The sequence below is a fragment of the Nyctereutes procyonoides genome, unplaced genomic scaffold (assembly GCF_905146905.1).
Source record: "Nyctereutes procyonoides isolate TBG_1078 unplaced genomic scaffold, NYPRO_anot_genome, whole genome shotgun sequence".
NCBI lineage: Eukaryota > Metazoa > Chordata > Mammalia > Carnivora > Canidae > Nyctereutes > Nyctereutes procyonoides.
The window spans coordinates 18808884-18831818 of NW_026575048.1; the positions used below are offsets into that span (position 1 = coordinate 18808884).

The 22935-nt window shown below is 34.8% G+C and overlaps 1 protein-coding gene across 9 annotated transcripts in view; it reads left to right on the forward strand.

The window, feature by feature from the left end:
• NCOA1 (nuclear receptor coactivator 1) overlaps positions 1-22935 on the forward strand; it is a 245257-nt gene that overhangs the window by 64793 nt on the left and 157529 nt on the right. The window contains exon 2 of one of the 9 annotated variants that reach the window (XM_055327204.1): positions 3530-3656. The exons of 7 other annotated variants lie outside the window; for them this stretch is intronic. The gene's annotated coding sequence lies outside the window, so the exon portion shown is untranslated. Of the gene's footprint in view, positions 1-3529; positions 3657-19375; positions 19429-22935 lie in introns of those variants that run through there. One more of the 9 variants, XM_055327205.1, reaches the window with a different exon arrangement.

Consider the following 22935-nt stretch of genomic DNA (forward strand, 5'->3'; position numbering starts at 1 on the left):
ATTCTTTTGGGGAGTTACTGTTTTAGTTTCTATTGCATGCAAAGATTTTTATTGAAATTAAGAGAATTGTGAAAAAAACCCTAGAAATTAAAAACATAGACAAAGATGACTTTTGTATCTGTTATTATAGTTACTATTACTGATGCTTTTTATTCCTTTGTGAGGATCCAAGTTTTGACATAATATTCTTTCCCTTTTGCCTAGAGAGCATTTCTTTAAGTGCATTGCATCTTACAATGGATGTTTCTCAACCTTTGTCTAAAAACATTTCTACATTCATTTTGAAATATATTTTAACCAGATAATAGGATTTTAGGTTGACAGTATCTTTCATTATTTAGTAGTCACTCCATTGACTTCTCAGTTTCATAGGTTCTGATGTGAAGTCTGTTTTTCTGTACGTAATGGGTCTTATTCTCCGCATCTAGCAGGTTTTTCCATTTTTTTCTTTTTAAAAAAATATTCATTTATTAGAGAGAGAGCATAGAGAGAGAGTGAGAAGGAGAAGCAGACTCCCAGCTGAGCAGGGAGCCCAATGTGGGGCTCAGTTTCAGGACCTTGGGATCATGCCCTGAGCCGAAGGCAGATGCTTAACTGACAGAGCCACCCAGACATCCCTCCCTCCATTTTTTCTTAATCACTGGTTTTCAACAGTTTGATTATGATATTTCTAAGTGTGGTTTGCTTTGTTTTTCCTTCTTGGATTTTGTTGAGCCTCATGGCTTATGGTTTGAAAAAAATATTGTCCATTATATTTCCAAATATTTTTTCTGTCACCCTCTTCCCTCTAGTTTTTGGACCCCAATTACATGTATATTAAATTGTATATTGCTATATATCATTGGTGTTTTGTTTTTCTTTTCTTCAGTACTTTTTTTCTTTGTGCTTCATCTGGATCTTTTTCTCTTGCTATGTTTTCAAGTTAAGTGTCGAATCTACTGTAATCCCATCCAGTGTATTTTTCATTTCAGATACTCTATTTTTCATTTCTAGAATTTCCATTTCGACCTTAAAAAAATCTTACACTTATCCCTCAACACTTCCATGTGTTTCTCTACCTTCTTGAGCATATTGAGCGTATTTATAGTAGCTCTTTTAACATCTTTGTCTGCCAAGTTCTGTGTCTCTGTCAGTTCTGCATCTGTTTCTATTGATTTGTCATTCTCCTGGTTATAGGTCATATTTCCCTTTTAATTTATATGCCTGCTAAATTTTCTTTGGATGTCAGACATTGTGAATTTTTTGTTGTTGGGTGCTGGATTTTGTTGTATTCCTTTCAATGATGTTAGTCTAATTTTGGCATGCAGTTGAATTTTTTGAAATCTCTGATGCTTTTTTGAGACTTGCTTTGTTTTGAGGAAGCTTTGTTAGGGTAGGTCCAGAGCAGTCTGTTTTCTTAGAGCTGATTTAGAGTTGATATCTTCTGAGGATTTTACTTAATATTTCATGTATTATGAAGTGTTTTCACCCTACTTAATGAGAAGACAAACTATTCCTAATCTTGTATGAGTTTTAGGACTTCTTTGGCCCGTTTATTTTTCAGTGGTTCTTTCTCCAACCTTAGGTAGTTTCCTCTCATACATGACAGATCACTTCCTGACAAAGCCTGAAGGGAACACCTCTGCAGATCTCTAGAGCTCTGTCTGTGTAGTTCCCTTTTCTTTGATTTGCTTTTCCAAAATTCTGGCTTGTTGGCCTCCCTGAACCTCAGGCTCTGTCTCTGTCTCCTCAACTCTCTGAGATTTCCAGGCACATTGAAGTCCTCACTCTCTATGCTGCATCCTAGAAACTGCTTCAAAGGTGTGTGAGATGGGCCAATGATAGGACTCACCTCATTTTCCTCTCCCACTTTCTCAGGAATCCCTCTCCTGCTTTGTTGTACAATATCTGAAAATTATTGTTTTATTAATCTATTTTATCCAGTTTCTTGGTTGTATAAGGCAGGAGGATTAATTGGATTTCTGTTACTCCATCATGGCTATTTGTGGAAATACTTGATGGATTGTTTTTTTTTCTCCTTTTCTGTGGGTTAAGATGTGGGTCTAAGTATAAAAGAAGCCAAGATACCAGTTGGCTTATTCTCAGTGTCTCAAATGTTAGGCTAACCTGTAACTGAGGTGGAGGGGTCCGTGGATGCTTGTCCAAACCCTTTAATAAACAGGCAATTTTGCCTGGTACATCCTTTCTTATTTCACTCTGGCACCTTTTGCGGTGGTAGGGTGGCTGATCAAGAATTATGGTATTCTATAATGATGTTCAGTATGCTCTGTATGTTGGCTAATTGAATTTAAATTAAAAAATTTAAAAATTATGGTATTCTGAATCTTATTCAGATATCACATAGTTTTAATAAGTTCTTAATACTCTTTCTTTAAGCTGAATTAAGACCCATTTCTATTTATTTTTTCTCAGCTATTTGGTATTGCTCACCTTTAATTTTATCAGATTAGATTTTTTGGTTGCTAATAGCTAGTTATATAACTGGTTGTCATTTTTTCATTTGGATTGTATTTACTTCATTCATCATGTATTTTCCCACATCACAGTAACCTTTAGGAACTTGACAGGGTTTGATCTTTTATGCATTATATCTTTAGTTTTTTTCCTGCTTCTCTGTTCTTACCATTCTTTGCTCAGAAATGAATGAACAAATAACCGAATAGATGTAGACAAATCTATGTATGCATATATATACACAGTGCATATTTTCCATTCTATTAACTGTGATATATACTATTGATTTAATATATTTTCAAGAAAAAAGAAACATTAAATTTAAGGTTCTTAGACATTAGCTGACAGAAGCATATATTTATACATATAATTTTTATACCATCTTCTTTGGAATCATAAAGTCTAATCCTTTTTCAAAGTCTGACATGCTGGGACACCTGGGTAGCTCAGTCAGCCGTTGGGGGGCGTCTGCCTTCAGCTCAGGTCATGATCCTGTGGTCCCGGGATCGAGTCCCAAATTGGGCTCCCTGTGAGGAGCCTGCTTCTCCCTTTGCCTATGTCTCTGCCTCTCTCTGTGTGTCAATCATGAATAAATAAATAAAATCTTTTAAAAAACCAACAAAGTGTGACATGCTGATTTTCCTCACCTGTGCTTGCATTTTTTTCTTTACACATTATGATGGTATAGTTTTGAGTTATATGAGAAATGTTTGAATTTAACTGCTTTTCTTTTTTTGGCTGAACTCATCGTTTCAATTTTTCTACAGATAAACTGTGAATTAAATAATTCCCTTTTTTTTGAGACACCTGGAAACTTTTGACAGATTGATAGCTAGCAGTTGGGTGTTAGTACCTTGTAAAATGTAAATTGGTCACACCAGTGTCTCTCTTCCAACTCTGATAACTCTGTGGTCTATTTTGAGAGATTGGGCAATTTCTACTGGCTTTAATTGCCCTTGCTTGTCTTGCAGTGGACAACTTTTATACCACAATAGCTGTTTATTACAGAGCTTCATCATAATTCATATGAATATTTTCATCTTAAAATCTTTTCTTTCTTTTTTTTTTTTTTAAGATTTTATTTATTCATGAGAGAGATAAAGAGTCGGAGACATAGGCAGAGGGAGAAGCAGGCTCCCTGCAGGAGCCCTGGGATCACGCCCTGAGCCAAAGGACAGATGTTCAACCACTGAGCCATCGAGGTGCCTCTTTCTGAAAATATTTTCTGGCAACAGTTAGGCTTTCAGATTTAACTTGAAATTCAACTGCATATGAGTTAAACTATGCAGTTAATAACTCAGCTATGGTCATAGTTGGATAAACAGCTATCTTCTCAGAAAAGGTATAGATTTACACATTGGTACAACTTACTCTTTTGCTTGGCTAATGGTAGGTTTTTGGACATTAATTCTGATATTTCTCCTAGTTTCAGAAACTTTAAAATATTTTTTAAGAAAAATAAATATCTTTAGAATTGAAGAAATATGATTTAGGAATTTAATATACAGTGAGGAAGCTTAAAGTCTGTCATGTAATATAATTATTTAATAAGTTTTGAGATGATCAAATAGCAGCTATAAAAATTAGTATTGAACCTATCTGTATGCAAATATATGGTTAACTTTTTAAAACTGAAAAGCTAGTAAAACTGTTCAAAGAATAAAAAGGCTAAAAAATTGACCATAAAAAGTTAAGCACATCTATATGAAGAAAAGTAATATAAAATTAAAAATAAAAATAACAAAATGGAAAATATTTACAAATATGCCCTTAAAGATTATCCGACATTACTGTGAATATTTGAAAAATATTTACAATGCTAAGATTGAGTGAATTTGTTAGTAAAGTAATGCCCATTAGATCCTAATGGGACATTGAGTAAACAAACATAAGGAGAACTGGGAATTCAGACAGTAGTGAATAACCTTTCATACTTACTAAGTATAAGAAAGTAGTCCACAGGCAATCCAGTGCTTATGCATTGCTTTTGAAGTTAGTACAGTTCATATAGAGGAAAGTATGGTAGTATATATTGTAAAAACCATAACCTATCTGTGATTGATAAAGTAATTCTCCTCTTGGGAATTAACCCTGAGTAAATAATTGATGGACTAAAAGACCTGTAATTAGAGCTATATTCAGAAAATATTACTTATTATAGTAAAAACTGAGGACAATCTAATTGGTTAACAGTGGGAAATTTGATGTATTATCAGTTAATATCCAAATATTTCATATCCCCTATGTATAAGCGTAAGTACCATGACAGCAGGGACTGTATTATTTTTGTTCTCTACTGTAACACCATCGCCTAGAATAGCTTCGCTTATAATGAGTCCTGAACAATTATTATTATTGAAATGAACAAATCAGTGGAATAATGTTAAAATGAAATATACACACATGGAACCTGTTGGTAAGTACCTTGTGAGGAAGGGATATTGGGAACAAGTTGGCTGATAAGGAATTTTTAGAAGTTTGCACTGGATTGTGAAAGTTCAGTGAGATACGAATTTCTTGAGAGCCAGGAGTTGGGAAAGGCACTCCAGGAAAAGGGTCAGCGTGAGGAAAGGCCTGCCAGTAGCAATTGACTGCAGGATAAGGTAGGAGATGAGGCATAGGTGGAGGCCATGTTATAAGTGGACTTTGTAAGGAAATCAAGCTCACTAGGTGAGACTTTAATCTGAGTATGGGAAGTCACTGATGATTTTTCAACAGAAGTTGACATTGGAAGAGTTATTTAATTCAAGAAGTTTAATCTGGCATTAGTATCCTGAACAAGTTTAGGCAGGGAGAGAAGTTTGAACTCTGTTGGAAAGGGAGTAGAACTTCATGTGAGAAGTCCAGTTACAGTAATTGTAAAGCTGTTTTGTTTTTCATCTTGAACTATGGCTAGGAATGATTGTTCCTTTGTGCTAATGTTATTTTTATTAATTTTAAGAGTTAAACTTGGTTATGTAAAAGGACAGTGTCATTAGAAGAATAAATAAAAATTTAAATATACAGGAAAGATTTTACTGAATTCTTAAAGTTTAAAATGATTCTAGAAATGTTCAGGGTAAAATAAAACTATCTTAGGAAGCCTCCATTGAACCATGCCACACAGATATGTAATTCTTTCAGCTTTACTTTCATTTTTGTAAATCTTTCCTTTTATACTGTGGAAGAAAACTATGTCAGCTATCATTGTTCTGTCAAAAATATTGCTAGAATTTCTTTAAAATTATAATCTTCTAGTGAAGGATCAGACTTTTAAAAATTATGAATTGAAGGCCTAGTTTGCTATCTGGGACTTTATGGAAAAAGTAGACCACCCCACCACCCCTGCAGTTTTTATATTAGTGATACTGGGGTAGTGAAAGTTGACATTTATGAAGCAGTTCATTGTGCTGAATTAGAGTCATGCAACTTGTTTGGAATAAACTAAAAAGAGATCTTTAAAGAAAAACCAATGTGTTGCCAATTGTTGTCCAAGACTAAAATCTGCATTGTTTACAAAATAGCAAAACGTCATAAATTACATTATCTTAGAAAAACGTGGAGGTTCTTTTTAAAAAGTAGCAAGCATTTTAACTAGCACTTGGCCAGTATTTTTGAGCATTAATGTTTAACACTCAGAATTAAAAATTTAAATAAATGCTTTTAGATGAGCAAATAATGAGTTTTTAATTGAATTGACACTTCAGTTGAATTGGTTGAGGAGTGGGCTAGAAGAATATATCCAAGTGCCTAACTAAATCATTTTATATTTTCAGGGTTAGAGGTTGAGTTGGAAAAGGGCTTTGCTGAGTAGGTGATTTTTTTTTTTTTAAGATTTATTTATTCAGAGAGAGAGAGAGAGAGGCAGAGACACACAGGCAGAGGGAGGAGCAGGCTCCTTTCAGGAAGCCCAACGTGGGACTTGATCCCGGGTCTCCAGGACCACACCCCGGGCTGCAGGCGGCGCTAGTCCGCTGTGCCACGGGGGACTGCCCATAGGTGATGTTTTACCTGAATCTTAAGATTATTTATTGAGTATGTATGGTCTGCTCTACATGTCAGATATTGGGCTTTTTACATATGCATAATATATGGTTCGTTCTTCAACGGACTAATAGTTTTTTATAAACTAACACATATTGAGATAAGGGTAATAATGATGTGCCATGGGAACAGAGAGATTAATTTGGAGAAAGGGACAGGAGGAGAGGGGAGTTAGAGCTTTGCAGAGAAGATGGCATGAGCTGGTACTTGAATGATGGTTAGACCCACACACCCTGGAGCAAAGGAAGAGGTATGTTCTTAGATAGGATGTGCAGCATGAAGGGATGTATGAGAGTTTTCTTTCTTTCTTCTCACTAAATATAAATAAGCATTTTGATCTTTTTAATTGGTGGTTGTAGAAAAAAGCTCTGTTAATGTGTCAAACCATTTCTCATTGAATTCATCTGGGATACCTTTATTAAAGTAAAAATTGTCTGAACTGCAAAGTTATAAAGCTACATTTTGGAAGAATGGAAGTGTTCTAAATCTTGATTGTGGTAGTTCTTTTGTTAAAATTCATTCCCCTGTCCATCTAAATTAGACATGTTTTATTGCATATAGATTTTATTTCAATAATGTTGATTTAAAAATTGCCTGTGAAATCACATTTTTTTTCCAAATTTGTACCTATTATTTAAAAACTGCATTTTTGAAGAAGAGATTTTCAGCTCTCCATTGTCAAACTAAATGTTCAACCCAAGAAACAAGCATATGAATCATATAGCATTGAGCAGAATAAAAGCCTGTGCTTTTGTGGAACTCATATTTTAATGGAAGAAGGAGACAGATAATAAAGAAAACAAAGCATATAATTATTTCAGGTGATTAAGTGCTATGACAAAAGTTAAATAGGAGACTGGTAGGAAAGAGTTTTCTTATTTATTTATTTATTTATTAAAAAATATTTTTTTAATTTATTTATGATAGTCACACAGAGAGAGAGAGAGAGAGAGAGAGGAGCAGAGACATAGGCAGAGGGAGAAGCAGGCTCCACGAACCGGGAGCCTGATGTGGGATTCGATCCCGGGTCTCCAGGATCGCGCCCTGGGCCAAAGGCAGGCGCCAAACTGCTGCGCCACCCAGGGATCCCCTAGGAAAGAGTTTTCATTTTTAGGAAGAGGAACCAAATAAAACCAGAATTAGAAATCGGCTTTTTGGTTGTGTTCTTTAAATATGACGAACACTGAACTCTCTTAAGATTGGAACTAAGACTGAAAACCTGTGGAAATTGCATATGTAATTATAATATGTAATTGATTATACAATTAAAATGTAGAGTGTAAATGTTGAAACTTGAACACAATAAAATAAATTGAGCTGTGGGAGTTGAGTATAGGTTTCTCAATTTTTGTAGCAGAAATTCAGTAAATGCTATCTAAAATTCAAATGTGAGGGAGAGGCACAGTATCGGCCCTTGATAATATTTTTTTCTTAAGGCAAAGGAATCTTTCTGGCCTCTGTGTTTTCTGATGTCATTCTAACTCTTATGCAAATGTTGTTTTTCTCTGGCTGCTTCCAAGATTTTTTTCTTTGTGTTTAGTTTTCAGAAATGTGTCTGTTTGGATGGCTTTAGGTTTAACACGGTTTGCAGTTTGCTCACTTCTTGGATTTGTTAGTTCATGATTTTTACCACATTTGAAAAATTGTTGGTCATATATTTTCAAATAATTTTGCAGTGCACACTATTGCTCCTCTCCTAGGATTTCAATGACATGAATGTGAGATCTTCTATAGCTGTTCCACAGGTCCCTGATGCTTCATTTATTTATTTTTTTAACCTATTAACTTTCTGTTGTTCAGATTGGATAATTTCTGTTGATTGATCTTTAAGTCCACTGATTCTTTTGTTAGTCCATCCAGTGAGTTTAATATTGGCTGTTGTATTTTTCAGTTCTAAAATTTCCATTTTGTTCTTCTTTTTGTCTTCTATTTCTTTGCTAAAACTTTCTGTTTTTCCATTTATTTCAGTAATTGCTTATTGGTTCATTTTACTGAAAGCTCCTTTAAAAATCCTTGTTAGATAATTCAAACATCTTTGTCACCTCAGTTCTGGTGTCTTAGTTGTTTTTTCTCATTTAAGTTGAAGTTTTTCATATATTGCTTTATTTTTTTTTTCAGAATGAGTATAATTATTATAAAAACATTAGAATAAGAATAAAGAGGAAATAGAACCAGTCTTAGCTATATAAGCTCAATTTCTTTTTCTATAAAGAATAAATAAGGATGTCTACTTTGTAGACTTTTGGGAAAGACTGCATGAGAACATGTATGTAAAGTATCCATCCCAGTCCCTGGCATATAATAAATGCTTAGAAAATATTAGTTAACTTTGATAGAGAACAAACTGAGGGTTGATGGAGGGACGTAGGAGGGGGATGGGCTAGATGGGATGGGTTTTATTTTTTTTTATTTTATTTTTTTGGTGTTTTATTTTTTATTTTTTTAATACGTTTTTTTCATTGAAGTTCAATTTGCCAAATACAGTATAACACCTAGTGTTCATCCCATCAAGTGTCCTCCTCGGTGCCAGTCACCCCATCCCCTCCCATCTCCCCTTCCACTACCCCTTGTTCGTTTCCCAGAGTTAGGAGTCTCTCATGTTTTGTCACCCTCTCTAATTTTTCCTAATAATTTTCCCTCCTTTGCCCTATAATCCCTTTCACTATTCATTATATTCCCCATATGAGTGAAACCATATAATGATTGTCCTTCTCCTATTGACTTACTTCACTCAGCATAATACCCTCCATTTCCATCCATGTCGAAGCAAATGATGGGTATTCATCCTTTCTGATGGCTGAGTAATATTCCATTGTGTGTGTGTGTGTGTGTGTGTGTGTGTGTGTGTGTATACACACCACATCTTCTTTATCCATTCATCTGTCGATGGACATCAAGGCTCCTCCCCAGTTTGGCTATTGTGGACATGGCTGCCATAAAGATTGGGGTGCAGGTGTCCCGGCGTTTCACTGCATCTGTATCTTTGGGGTAAATCCCCAGTAGTGCAATTGCTGGGTCTTAGGGTAGGTCTATTTTTAACTCTTTGAGGAATCTCCACACAGTTTTCCAGAGTGGCTGTACCAGTTTCACATTCCTGCCAACAGTGCAAGAGGGTTCCCTTTTCTCCACATCCTCTCCAATAATGGGTTTTAGAGAGGGCACTTGTGATGACCACTGGATGTTGTATGTAAGTGATGAATCATTGAATTCTACACTTGAAACCAATGTTTCACTGTATATTAACGAACTAAACTTTAAATACAAAAAAAGGAGAAAATATTAGTTAATTTGGAGCTGCTGCTGCATCTTCTTTTTCTTCTTCTTTTTGATTATAGTGTGTTGAAATCATTACTGTCAACTACATCACATTTTAAGGGAAGAAGCTCTTTAAAAGAAGTCTTAACTCCTCCCCCACCCACCAGTTCTTTAAATTGTGATTTCTTAATACAAAGATCATCCTGTTTCTCAATACTGCCTTAGCTTTTTTTGTTGGGGATAGACCTTTTTGTTGTTAAACTGGATGAATTTCCTCCTTGTTCTAGGCCCCAGGAAGTTCATCCTGTTCCATCCTTTCTTTTGTTCCTTAGGGAATCTTCTCTCTCCAGGACCTATCCAGGGCTAAAGTGGAATGATGTATTATTGGCAGCTCCCCCTTTCTTGCCACCAGGATGGCAAATACACCCCCCCCTTTTTTTTTTTTTCTCTTAGGATTTTACACTTAAGCATGGGGGAAAGGTTGGAGGAAGAGGTAGAGAAGGGATGGTGGTCATGACAGATAAACACAGGGATATGACAAAGCTTAGAAAATCCGAATAGCTTTTTAAGGGCTTTGGTAGGCCCTTATTCTTGCTGAGTTGATAATTGGAAGCCCCTTTGAACTGATATATCTTGATTTTTTTCATTTTGTCATGAAACCCCTTTGACCGTCATGATGGAAAGTTTTTCCTGAGAATGTGACATTTAAGCTGAATTCTGAAAGATGAGTTAGAAGTAACTAGGTGGGGGAAGAAGAATGCGCAGGCAGACAGAACCAGAATATCTAAAGGTCTTTAAGGAAGGAGCATATAGCATATTGAAAGTACTAAGAGATGTCAGTGTGGAAATAAAGATGGTGTGATATAAGCAAGGGGCAATATCTAGACACATAGATCATTGGAACAGAGCAGACAATCCAGGTATAAGACGCACACAAATATGACCAGTTGATTTTTGACAAAGGTTCAAAAGCGATTCAGGAGAGAAAGAATAACTGGTTTTGAGTAAATGGCTTTGCATTCATATACAAAAAAATAAATCTTGATTTATACTTTATACCTTATATGACGATTAACCCAAAATGCATCATATATCTAAATGTAAAATGAAAAACTATAAAGCTTTTGGAAGAAGGCATGAAGGAAAATCTTTGTGACTTGAGTTTAAGCAAAGAATTCTCAGACGTGGTACCAAAAGCACAATCCATTGAAGAAAAAAATGGATAGATTGGATTTAATAGAAATTAAAAGCTCTTTCTCTGTAAAAGCCACTGTTAAAAGACAATACAAGCTACAAACATAGAGTAATAAGTATTTGCATATCACATGCAGTAAAGGATTTCTCTCAAGAAAATGATAAAGAGGGGATCCCTGGGTGGCTCAGCGGTTTAGCACTTGCCTTTGGTCCAGGGTGCAATCCTGGAGTCCCGGGATCGAGTCCCACATCGGGCTCCCGGCATGGAGTCTGCTTCTTCCTCCTCCTGTGTCTCTGCACCCCGCCCCCATCATAAATAAATAAATAAATAAACAAACAAATAAATAAATAAATAAATAAATCTTTAAAAAAAGAATATGATAAAGAACTGTCAAAGCTCAACAGTAAAGAAACAAACAACTCAATTTAAAAATGAGTAAAAGACAGATGTTTCATTAAAGAGGATATAAGGTTGGTAAATAAACACATGAAAAGATGTTCAAAATCATTAGCTATTAGGGAAATGCAAATTAAAACTGCAGTGAGATATCAGTACATGCCTGTTAGAATGAGTAAAGTAGGAAATAATTTCATGAGAATACCAGGTGCTAACAAGGATGCAGAGAAACTGGAACTACCATACATTTCTGGGGGCAGTATAAAATGGCACATATTTTTCTTAAAAGAAATTTTGGAATGAATTTATAGAGATTTATAGAAAAAGTACCAAGACGATACAGGATGCCCATGTACCTCAATTTCCTATATTAACACCTTATTAAAAAAAAAAAACATGGTATATATTTTAAAATGAAGAAACATACATTGGTATGTTAATTTTTGCTAAACTCCAGATTTTGTTCATATTTTACCAAATTTTTTTGTTTCTAGTGTCCTTTTTCTGTTCTGGAATTCAAATCAGAATCCCACATTTTATTTAACTATCATGTTTTCTTAATCTACTCTGGTTTGTGAAAATTTGGTAGATTTTTCTTTTTGATAGCTTTGGCATTTTTGAATAGTATTGGTCAGATATTTTGTAGAATGTCGCTCTATTGGATTTGTCTGATGTTTTTCTAATGATTAGACTTAGGCCATAGTGTTTTGGGAAGAATACCACAAGAAGTGAGGGCTGCCCTTTTCTTTACATTGTATCACAGAGTACAACATAATGTGACTTTCACTGTTGAGGTTAACATGACTGATTTTTTTTTAAATGCTCTTAAAACTAATTTGTTTTTTTTTATATAGTTAAACATATATTACCATATGACCCAACAGTCACCCTCTGGGTATTTACCTTAGAGAAGAAAAACTTGATAGTATACACATGTTTATAGCAGCTTATTCATAGTCACCAAAAACTGGAAACAGCTTCAGTGTTTTCCTATTGGGTGAGTAGATTAAAAATGGGGTATATCCATACAGTGGATTACTACTCAGTAATAAAAAGAAATAAATTAATGATACATGTGACAACTTGGATGAATCTCAGAGACATTGTGCTAGGTGAAAAAAGCTAGTCTCAAAAGGTTACATATAGGGCAGCCTGGGTGGCTCAGCGGTTTAGCACTGCCTTCTGCCCAGGGCCTGATCCTGGGGACCCGGGATGGAGTCCTGTGTTAGGCCCCCTACATGGAGCCTGCTTCTCCCTCTGCCTGTGTCTCTGCCTCTCTCTCTCTGTGTCTCTCATGAATAAATAAAAATAAAATCTTAAAAAAAAAGGTTATATATATTATATGGTTTCATTTTTCTGACAGTCTTGTATATGATAAAAAGACAGTCATTCTGATTAGACCAGTGAGGGTTTAGGAATAGTTGGAGGGTGTGACTGTAACATGAGAGAAATTTTTTGCAGGGAATGGGGCTCTCTGTCCTCTACTTATGTTGGTGGTTACAGTATTCTATATGTATGTTGAAATTCACAGACACATGTAAAAGTAAAATTACTGTATGATAGTTTATAAACTGTAATTTTTAAAAAGTGAAGCTACAGTTAAAAGAAAAAAAGACTACAGAACTAGAACACAGAGTAGTAACAAAATTGGTAAGAGGTATGAAGAAGCTGAGAGGAACCACATCATTTGGTTCTCATAGGACTTAATGGATTTTAAGCATGACCTGATCAGATCATTTTTAAAGAGAAATGTGTGAAATGTTTTTAATATTCAATGTGGAGAATGAATTGATGGGGGATAGACTGAAGATCTAAGAGGAAGAACAGAAAATAAGGCAGTTCTTGCATATTTCCTGCAAATATTTGTAAAGTCCCACTTCCTGAAGTCTGTTTATGGTGTTAGGATTGTTGTGATGATAAAAAATAATTATAATTACAAACAGTCCTTTGTTTCTATGCTTTTGACTTTTTTATACAATTTTTGCACATTATACCCTGCTTTTCTTATGAAAAAACAAGACTTTGTAACCAACTAACATGATAATTGCCTAATTGTGTCTGGACAATATTTTGGTTTCAAAAATGTAGCCATTTTTAAGAAAATTATTTATGCAGTCCTTGGGATATTTTTTTTAATGATTTTATTTATTTATTCATGAGAGACACACAGAGAGAGAGAGAGGCAGAGACATAGAGGGAGAAGCAGGCCCCATGCAGGGAGCCCGGTGTAGGACTCGATCTCGGAACCGCGGGATCACCCCCTGAGTCGGAGGCAGACGCTCAACCACTGAGCCCCCCAGGCATCCCAGTCCTTGGGCTATTTTAATGCTTGCTCTTATTTTGTAAAAATGAGTGGAAAATTAAAGAAATTCAATTAATCGTGGTAATTGTAAGTATGCTTATAAATTGAATATTAGGTAAGACCAAGATTAAAAGTACAAATCTTTGGCTTTAGTCAGATGCTTATCAGATGAAAGTATATTAATCCATATTGTGTGTTGAAGTAAGAGGACAGAATTTGAAGAAAATTTAGAAATGTTTTAATTATATTGTTGATAACTGGTCTGGTGAAGTTAGGGACATACATGTGTTTTAACCTTCTAACAGCAAATCATTTGTTCACACATTTTGTCTTTCATACAAGTTTTCAGGAATCTATTATATATAACTATAAAGAGTTTCCTGCAATGGTAGTATGGTTAATTAGAAAAACTCTTTTATGTCAGATCTCATGAAATTGTCATTTTTGAAGGCATGAAATTGTAGAATATTGGCAATTTGACCTGGTAAACCTAATATACTGATTTAAATGCACACATAGTTGTAGGAAATATATAGTATTGTGTGGATTATTTTTCATAAATAGTATACTTGTTGGGCATTATGATTTTTGCACTCTACAATATGTTTAGATCTGTGTTCTGTCATTTTTTTCAGTTTCTACGTTTTTTTTTTGTTATGGCTATATCATAATTTTATTTGAACCCTCAAGGTTTTTACTGCAGATTGTTTATAATTTTTTAAAACTACTAACAATGAAGACAGAACTAGCCTTGTATGTGCTTTCTCATGTGCCTACATGAGAGTTCCTTCAAGATAAAGAGAGTGGAATTGCTGAGTCATATGGTATATACATTTTTAAAATGTATTATTTGGAAAATTTCAAACATATACCAAAGTAGGCAAATAGAATAATGAATTCCTACTCTCTTTCAACAATTATCAATCCTTGACCTATCTTGTTTATCTGTACTCTCACTCACTTTCTCCCCTCTCGTATTTTGAAACAAACCTTGATACCATGTCATTTGATCTGAAGTATTTCACATATTTCTGGAAAAGATAAGTGTTTTCTTTCTTTTTTTTTATAATTTTTTTTAAAATTTTTATTTATTTATGATAGTCATACAGAGAGAGAGAGGCAGAGACACAGGCAGAGGGAGAAGCAGGCTCCATGCACCGGGAGCCCGACGTGGGATTCGATCCCGGGTCTCCAGGATCGCGCCCTGGGCCAAAGGCAGGCGCCAAACCGCTGCGCCACCCAGGGATCCCTTTTCTTTTTTTTTTAAACCAATAACAGCACCATTATACTTCGGAGTAATAATTCTTTGACATCATTAAATATTCAGTGTTCAAATTTTTTCTTTTTTTAAAATTTTATTTTATTTATTTATGAGAGACAGAGAGAGAGAGAGACAGGCAGAGACATAGGTAGAGGGAGGGCTCTCTGAGGTGAGCCCAATGTGGGACTTGATCCCCGTAGTCCGGGATCACGCCCTGGGCCGAAGGCAGGTGCTAAGCTGCTGAGCCAACCAGGGGTCCCCAGTATTCAAATTTTCAATTGTTTTAATGTCAATAACATTTTGTTCTGTATTTTTATTATTTTACTTGTTTGATTTGGGATCCAAATAAGGATCACAATGATTTGTACGTGATTATTTTTCTTAAGGTTTCTTTTAATCTGTTTTTCTCCTTTTTTTCCCCTCTCTCCCATTCTCTGTTTATCTTCTCAACCCCCTTTTCTTCTCCTGCCCCCATTTTTTTCTCTGTTTATAAAATTCTTGCAGTATATTGATTGGAGAGACTGGGCTATTTATCTTAAAGATTTTTCCACACTGTGGCTCTTGCTTACTGCATTTTGTGACATTGTTTAACTTTTTTCTTGTCCTCTGTATTTCCAGTCAACTTTTAGTTGGGCATGGATGCTTAATGAGATTCAGGTTTGATTTCTCTTCTTTTTGTCAAGACTATCTTCTAGACAGTGTTCTCATCTAGTATAAGGAGGCACATAGTAATGATATGTGCATTTTTAATTTGGAAGATATTGCAAGATTATCTCTCAGAACAATTGTTTCTTTTTTTTTTTTCAGAACAATTGTTTCAATCTATACCTCCATCATTAGTATTTGAAGCTTTGTTTCACACTTGTGAACGGTTATCATCAAGCTTTCAACATTTTTTGAATTGACTAGTGGAAAATGTTTTCTTGGTCTTTTAATATTTCCCTAATTACTAGTGAGGTTCCTTGTTTTCTTTATTTTTAGGATCATTTGTATTTTCTCTAATGGGAATTGCATATTCAATATATGTTTTGTCTCTTCCTGTTGGATTTGAAACATTTTTCTTACTGGTTTTAATTTCTTTGGATCTTTTGATTACTCATCCTCTTTTTCTCTTATATAATGCCAAATATTTTTTCTTAGGTTATTGCTAGGCTTTGACTTTGATTATATTGTCCTCCAATATACAAAAATTGTACAAAAAATTAGCACATTTCTCCATCTTTTTATGATGTATGTATACTTTTTAGTTTAAGAAATGTTTCTTTCCTCACAGGCATAGAAATATTCACTTAACATTTTTTTTTAATTGTAAAAAACACATAACATAAAACATCTTAACTGATTTAAGTGTACAGTTTAGAGGTGTTAAATATATTTTCATTGTTGTACAGCTGATCTCCAGAACTTTTTTATTTTGCCAAGCTGAAACTTTTTTTTCTTTTTTTTTTTTCAAACTGAAACTTTTTTAAGGTTTTATTTAAATTCCAGTTAGGTAATGTTCAATGTAATATTAGTCAGGTGTACACAAAACTGAACCTTTATATCCATTGAACAACTCTCCCAGATCTCCCCCCAGCTTTTTAAAAATAACTTTAGACTTAATTTTCATTTTTAGCTATTTTATTTCTTTCTTTTTAAAAGCCTTTTGATGATACGGAGTATAAATCCTACTTTTATTTAAGTATAGTTTGCCATTTGTCATGGCAACATTTATTAAATAGTCTGCCTTCCTACTAATACCACATTTGTATATACTAATAGCTCATATTTACAGGTGCTGTTTCTACAGTTTGTATTGTGTTTTGTTGATCCTTTTTTGTGCTTATATGCCATTACCATCTACTTTCAATGACTTGTTAAAATAGTTTTTGATATCTAGTAAGACAAAAAAACTTTTTTTCATAATGGTCTTTGTTATTTATATCTATGCATATATGTGTGTCTTTTCTCTGTATTTTGAATCTACTTCATAAGAGGCATGAAAAATTTTGCTAGCATATTATTTGGATTTATATATCAATTTGGGGAGAATTAATATTTTTAATATGTATATTGACTTTCTCCATTTATGCTTTGAAGGTTTTGTCCTTTTGGAAAGTTAGTTTTCTACTTGAAGACCTTATACATATTTCACAATTTTTTATTCCTAGGTGATTTTTATTTTTGTTTCTTCTAGAATGAAGTGATTCGGTTTTTTTTTTGTTTGTTTGATTGTTTTTAAATTGTAGTCTTCCTGCTCTGGTTTTGATTTTCCCTTACCCTATTTTACATTACATTTTCATAGCATTTATCACCTTGTAACAGAGCTGATTATTTATTTTGTTTGTTGTTATTACCTGTCTTCCTTACATTTCCCCAAACCTAGAATGTAATATCTCTAAAGACATCTGTCTTTTATATCTTGACCTCATGCTGAGTACTCCCATGAATTCCAGTAGTGATTCACTCTGTTGTCTATTAATTTTATAGGAATAAGTATTCACATCTTACAGAGATAATGTTTTGGGAGTGTTTTCCTTTCCAGAATGAATATGTTTTGTTTTCTTTCTTTTTTTTTATTTATTGCATTAGTTAAGTCTTCTAATACTGTGCTGAATAGTACATGTGATTTCCCTCATTATTATCTTGTTCTTAACCTGCATGCAAATGCATCTGTTATCTTATTCCTAAGTATAATGTTTACCATTGGTTTCTTTTCTTTTCTTTTTTTTTTTATTTATGATAGTCACACACAGAGAGAGAGAGAGAGAGAGAGGCAGAGACATAGGCAGAGGGAGAAGCAGGCTCCATGCACCGGGAGCCCGACGTGGGATTCGATCCCGGGTCTCCAGGATTGCACCCTGGGCCAAAGGCAGGCGCTAAACCGCTGCGCCACCCAGGGATCCCTTACCATTGGTTTCTAATAGGTTTTAACAAAGTAGGGGAGTTTTTTGTCGTTCCTAATTTTAACAAAATAGGGAATTTTTTTTTGTTCCTAATTTGCTAAAGATTTTTATTTTAGGATTTTGAATTTTATCAATGGGAAAAGGAACATGATACATCTCTAGGAGAATTTTCACTGTTTTGTAGATAACCTCACCAAGAGACGGGAAGCTGAACATATACAGTGGTTGCTAAGAAATAGAAATTGTGGAGAGCTTTTGGCAGTCTTACAGGGGTGAAGAGCCTTGGAGTTCAGGTACTAAGACATCTATAACTTGAGTGACCAAGACCGTGAAGAGAATATAAGCATAGAGAAGTGAGCCCAAAAGTCTGAACCCTGTTGCCCCTAGAAAGTTGCAGATTAGTAAGCACAAACTAATAGGCAGAAAAATTGAGCAGAAAGCAGCTGTTGAGAGGCTGAGAAGCTAAGCAGAGTTTTCAGCAGTCTAATGGTAACTAGAGAGAGAGAAGAGTCCTGGTAAATGCCCTCAGCTTTCAGATGAGATCTGTGAATAACTATGTCATAGCAACTAGAGAAATAGACCAGGTCTTAATGTGTTTGAAAACTGGCTTCAGGTTAGCTGATTGGATTAGCTCCCATTGCCAACCAGAAACTGAAGAAAATCTTCTATAGAGAAAGAGGAGCATTCACAGCCTCTAAAGTTTTTATTACACAATATCTGACATTCAGTCCCTAGATTCCACACATGCGAAGAGTCATGAACAAGAAAAAAACAGATATAGAAACACAGATGATCAGGTGTGCACTTCAGTGAAAAATGTGCTACTTCCATTATCCCTTTTTTTCAGATGAGACATCTATCATTTGAATTGTCTTTTCGCTATAAAACATCATTTTTAGGCAAGGCATCATTTTTTTCTCTTGCTGTTTTCATTACATTTTTTTTGTCTTTAGTTTTCAGAAGTGTAACTGTGATGTGTCTTGTTTGTGAATTGCTTTGGGCTTATTCTATTTAGAATTCACTTAGCTTCTTGAATTCCTAAGTTTATGTGTTTGGCCAGACTTAAAAGTTATCAGCTTTTACATTTGTTTAAGAGTCCTTTTCAGCCCTTCCCTCTTTCTTCTATTTGGGAGTCTGATGACATGAAAGATAAATCTTATGTTATATTCCACAGGTCCCCAAGGTTCTGTTAATTTGTTTACAGTATTTTCTATCTATTGTTCAGATTGGGCAGTTTTTTTGTTCTGTCTTCCAGTTCAGTTTTTCTTCCTCTGCCCTTTCCATTCTGTCATACTAATCTTTTTTTTTTTAAGATTTTATTTATTTATTCATGAGAGACAGAGAGAGAGAGAGAGAGAGAGAGAGGCAGAGACATGGACAGAGGGAGAAGCAGGCTCCCTGTGGGGAGCCTGATGCCATACTGGATCCTAGGATCCTGGGATCACGACCTGAGCCAAAGATCACTCAACCACTGAGCCACTCCAGCACCCCTGTCATATTCCTCTTTGAATCTTTTATATCAGTTACTGTGTTTTTCAGTTCGGAAATTTCCACTTATACTTTTCTTTCTTTGCTAAGACTATTTTTTTTCTTGTTTGTTTTAGACATGTATGTAACTTGAGACATTGTTATGATGGCTGCTCAAAACCCTTTTCAGGTAATCTTAACATCTCCCTTATCATGGTATTGGCATCTGTGGTTCATCTTTTTTCACTCATTTTGAGATATTTCTGGTTCTTGGCATAATGAATGATGTTCATTTGATACCTGGACATTTTGAGTATTATGTTCTGAAACTCCGGATATTATCTAAACATTCTGATTTATAACTGGCTTCCTCTGGCACTGCTCCAACATGAAGAGGGGGATGCTTTCTTGCTGCATTACTGCCTGGAGTTCAGGGTTAGATCGAAGTCCATTAACTCTCAGGTTGGAAGGAAATTCTTCATTACTATTGGTCAGGAATGGGAGTTCTGGCTTCCACTGACTTTTCCTTGGCTAGGAGGGTCAGGAGAGCGCTCAGTACTACCTTCCACATGGCTTCCATAGGGGAGGACCAGTTTCTTTAGGGCCGTGGTGAAAGGTCTGACTTCACTGGGCCTCTCCTAATACCGGCCTGTCGTAGGGAGGGAGAGGGGGAGCCTTGTTATTCCAGGTGAATGTCCAGTTCTCCATGTGGTCTTGGCTAACACCATGCCTCCCAGCTGTCTTTCTGTGACTCTACTGTCATTGATAGTGTGGGGTTCCCTGTTATAGCTTGGCAAGGGTGGAAGTCTAGGCTTCCCATTTGACCATTGTTGGTGGGGGATGGGTCCACAGCTTTTAAAAATTTTTGTGATGTTTGTCTAGGTATTACAACTTTTATCTAGACTGTCCCCTTTCTGATTTTTTGGCTAAGGAGAATAAGATTTTGTTTGGTTTGATTGGTTGGTTTTTTGAGGGGTCTGGATATGTTAGTATTTCCAGGTTGCCACCTTCTTCAGCTCTTAGACTGAGTTAAATTTAAGTCACAAAAGAAAACCCATAGAACTCACTACCGTATTATTTTTCTTTGAACCCTGAGGTCCCTGCCTGGTCTGCCTTCTCTCTTTTACCTTTAGGGTGTTCTTATATTTGTTACATATGCTGTACAGGACTTTTAGTCTTATTTTTGTGAGAGGAATAGGAAAAAAAATGTATCTACTCCTCTTTCCCAGAAGTGGAAGTCTTCAAGTACTTTTCATTGTTTAGTTTTCATTATAGTTAAAATTCCCTTTTAGTCTGTTTGCCATATGCTTGAGTGGGTAGAATTTTATCACTGTGGCTTACATTTAGGGCTTAAATTTTTTTTTTTAAATAAAAGTGGTTTATCATCTAGCAATGGAAATTTTAGAATTAATCTCTTAGTCTTAATTGTTTTGGAGAAAATGACAAATTTTTATATCCACTTTATTAAAAATGTATACATAAAATCTCTAGTTTTTGTTTGCTTCAGTAGAAATGTCCCTGTGTGGTTTATGTATTAATTACACATATCTTAATGGATTAGTGAATTAAGATATGCATAATTATCTTACAATATTTTAAATCTATTAAATTTATTTACTGCTCCATTTTCTAAAGTAGATTGCATTACTTTCATGTGATTGATTCAGGTAAATACAACTGTCATATTGTTTTCCTAATTTCAGGTTCGTTTTGCAACTACATCAGAATGGATTAATACACTGAGAAATCAGGGCACCTGAGTGGCTCAGTCACTTAAGTGTCTGACACTTGGTTTTGACTCAGGTCATAATCTCAGGGTCATAAGAACTAGCCCTTATGTTGGTCTCTGTACTGAATGTGGAGTCTGCTTGAGAGTCTCTCCCTCTTCCTTTGTGCCCCTCCCCCCCAATAAATAAATAAATAAAGTAAACCTTTAAAAAATACATGCTAGGAAATCACTAAATACTAATCTGAGGGGTTTTGAAATAAATAAGGGTAAGTTTAATATCATCTTAAATACTACCTGAATTTTTATAATGAATTCTTGATTTGGGCTTAAAATGTATGAGGTATCAAACTGGACATTGGGAAGAATATCTTCACTTTGATTTTACTCTCTGATTGTAGCGATTTTCAGTTTTCTTTTGGATCAGGAACCCATTGGAGGGTCTACCTAAAGTTGTATGCAGTCCCTTTTCACAGGCATTGACACATGTCCAATCAGGGTATTTCAAGGATCTTCTAAAATCTCCAGAGTTCACAGATTTTGGGTCAACCCTCTACCCTGTCGTTTTTAAGACATTTTTACATGCTTTGATACTTTTTAAAATATTACAACAACTTTGAGAATTAGTGGCTTGTATTCATATTTTACATTGAAGAAACTGTTGCTCAACATGGTGTGTGACTTGCCTCCTGTCACATGGCTGTCAAATGTGAGTCTAGAATTGAAGACACTCCTAACTTGTAATAATTTGAGAGATCTTCAACATTTTCTAGGTTCTTGCTACTTAATGTAAAATTGCTGCCCAATAAGATCCTGTCATTTTTTTCCTCAGTGTCCACAAATGAGGATGTCTGTTTAGCCACGTTATCACATTGGATGTTCTTCATCTCCAGTGTTTGCTGAATTGATAATGTGCACAATGTTTATTTCTTTATGTTTAGGGTCCTCTATCCACTTGTCTATCAGAATATTATGGGTTTTTAGATCATTGTGTATAATTTTTTAGTATGTTCAGAGTATTAACTTTGTCATGTTTTTTTGCAAATACTTTTACCTTTTTTAATTTGCCTTTAATTTTGTGATTTCCTTTTATGTGTAGAAGTTTTCAAATAAGCCTTCAGATTTCCTCTCATTACCATTTCCTCTAATTTCTTCTGTTAGGATAGAAATACCCAAAGATTTGTCCTGCTCAATCAAATAAATGCAGACACATACCTGAATTCATAGGCTTTTTTAATTTATTTATTTTTTTTATAAGTTTTTTTTTTATTTTTTTAATTTATTTATTTATGATAGTGAGAGAGAGAGAGAGAGAGAGAGAGAGAGAGAGAGAGAGGCAGAGACACAGGCAGAGGGAGAAGCAGGCTCCATGCACCGGGAGCCCCATATGGGATTCGATCCCGGGTCTCCAGGATCGCGCCCTGGGCCAAAGGCAGGCGCCAAACCGCTGCGCCACCCAGGGATCCCGGCTTTTTTAATTTAAAAAAATCATGAGAAAAATTGCAATTAGGTCATACTTTCATGGGTTTTGATCTTTTATCTTTTAGAATTTTATCTTTGAATATTTTTTTGTGTAACTAATCCTTTGGGATTTTTAAAATAAATGACATTGTATAGAAGTCTGTCTGTCTTTTCTTAAGATAGCTGATAAGTTCTGATAGTATTTATTGAATGTTTCTTTTCTTACCTACTTTTGGCAGTCTACTTTTATCATATATAAGATTCCCATTTATACACATATTTGTATTATTCCTTTGATCTAATTCTGTATCACTGCCTAATTATCATCATGTTTTAATGTTATTGTAACGTTACAGTTTTCTCTTACTGGCCTTTCAAAAATAATGTGTCTCATTTTGCTTTTAATTCTTACAGAATAACTTAAAATATATTCATCAAGTTAAATAAGGATTTGAAGGATTTTGATTGGAATTGCATCAAATTAAGGATACATTTGGAGAAAAATTGGTA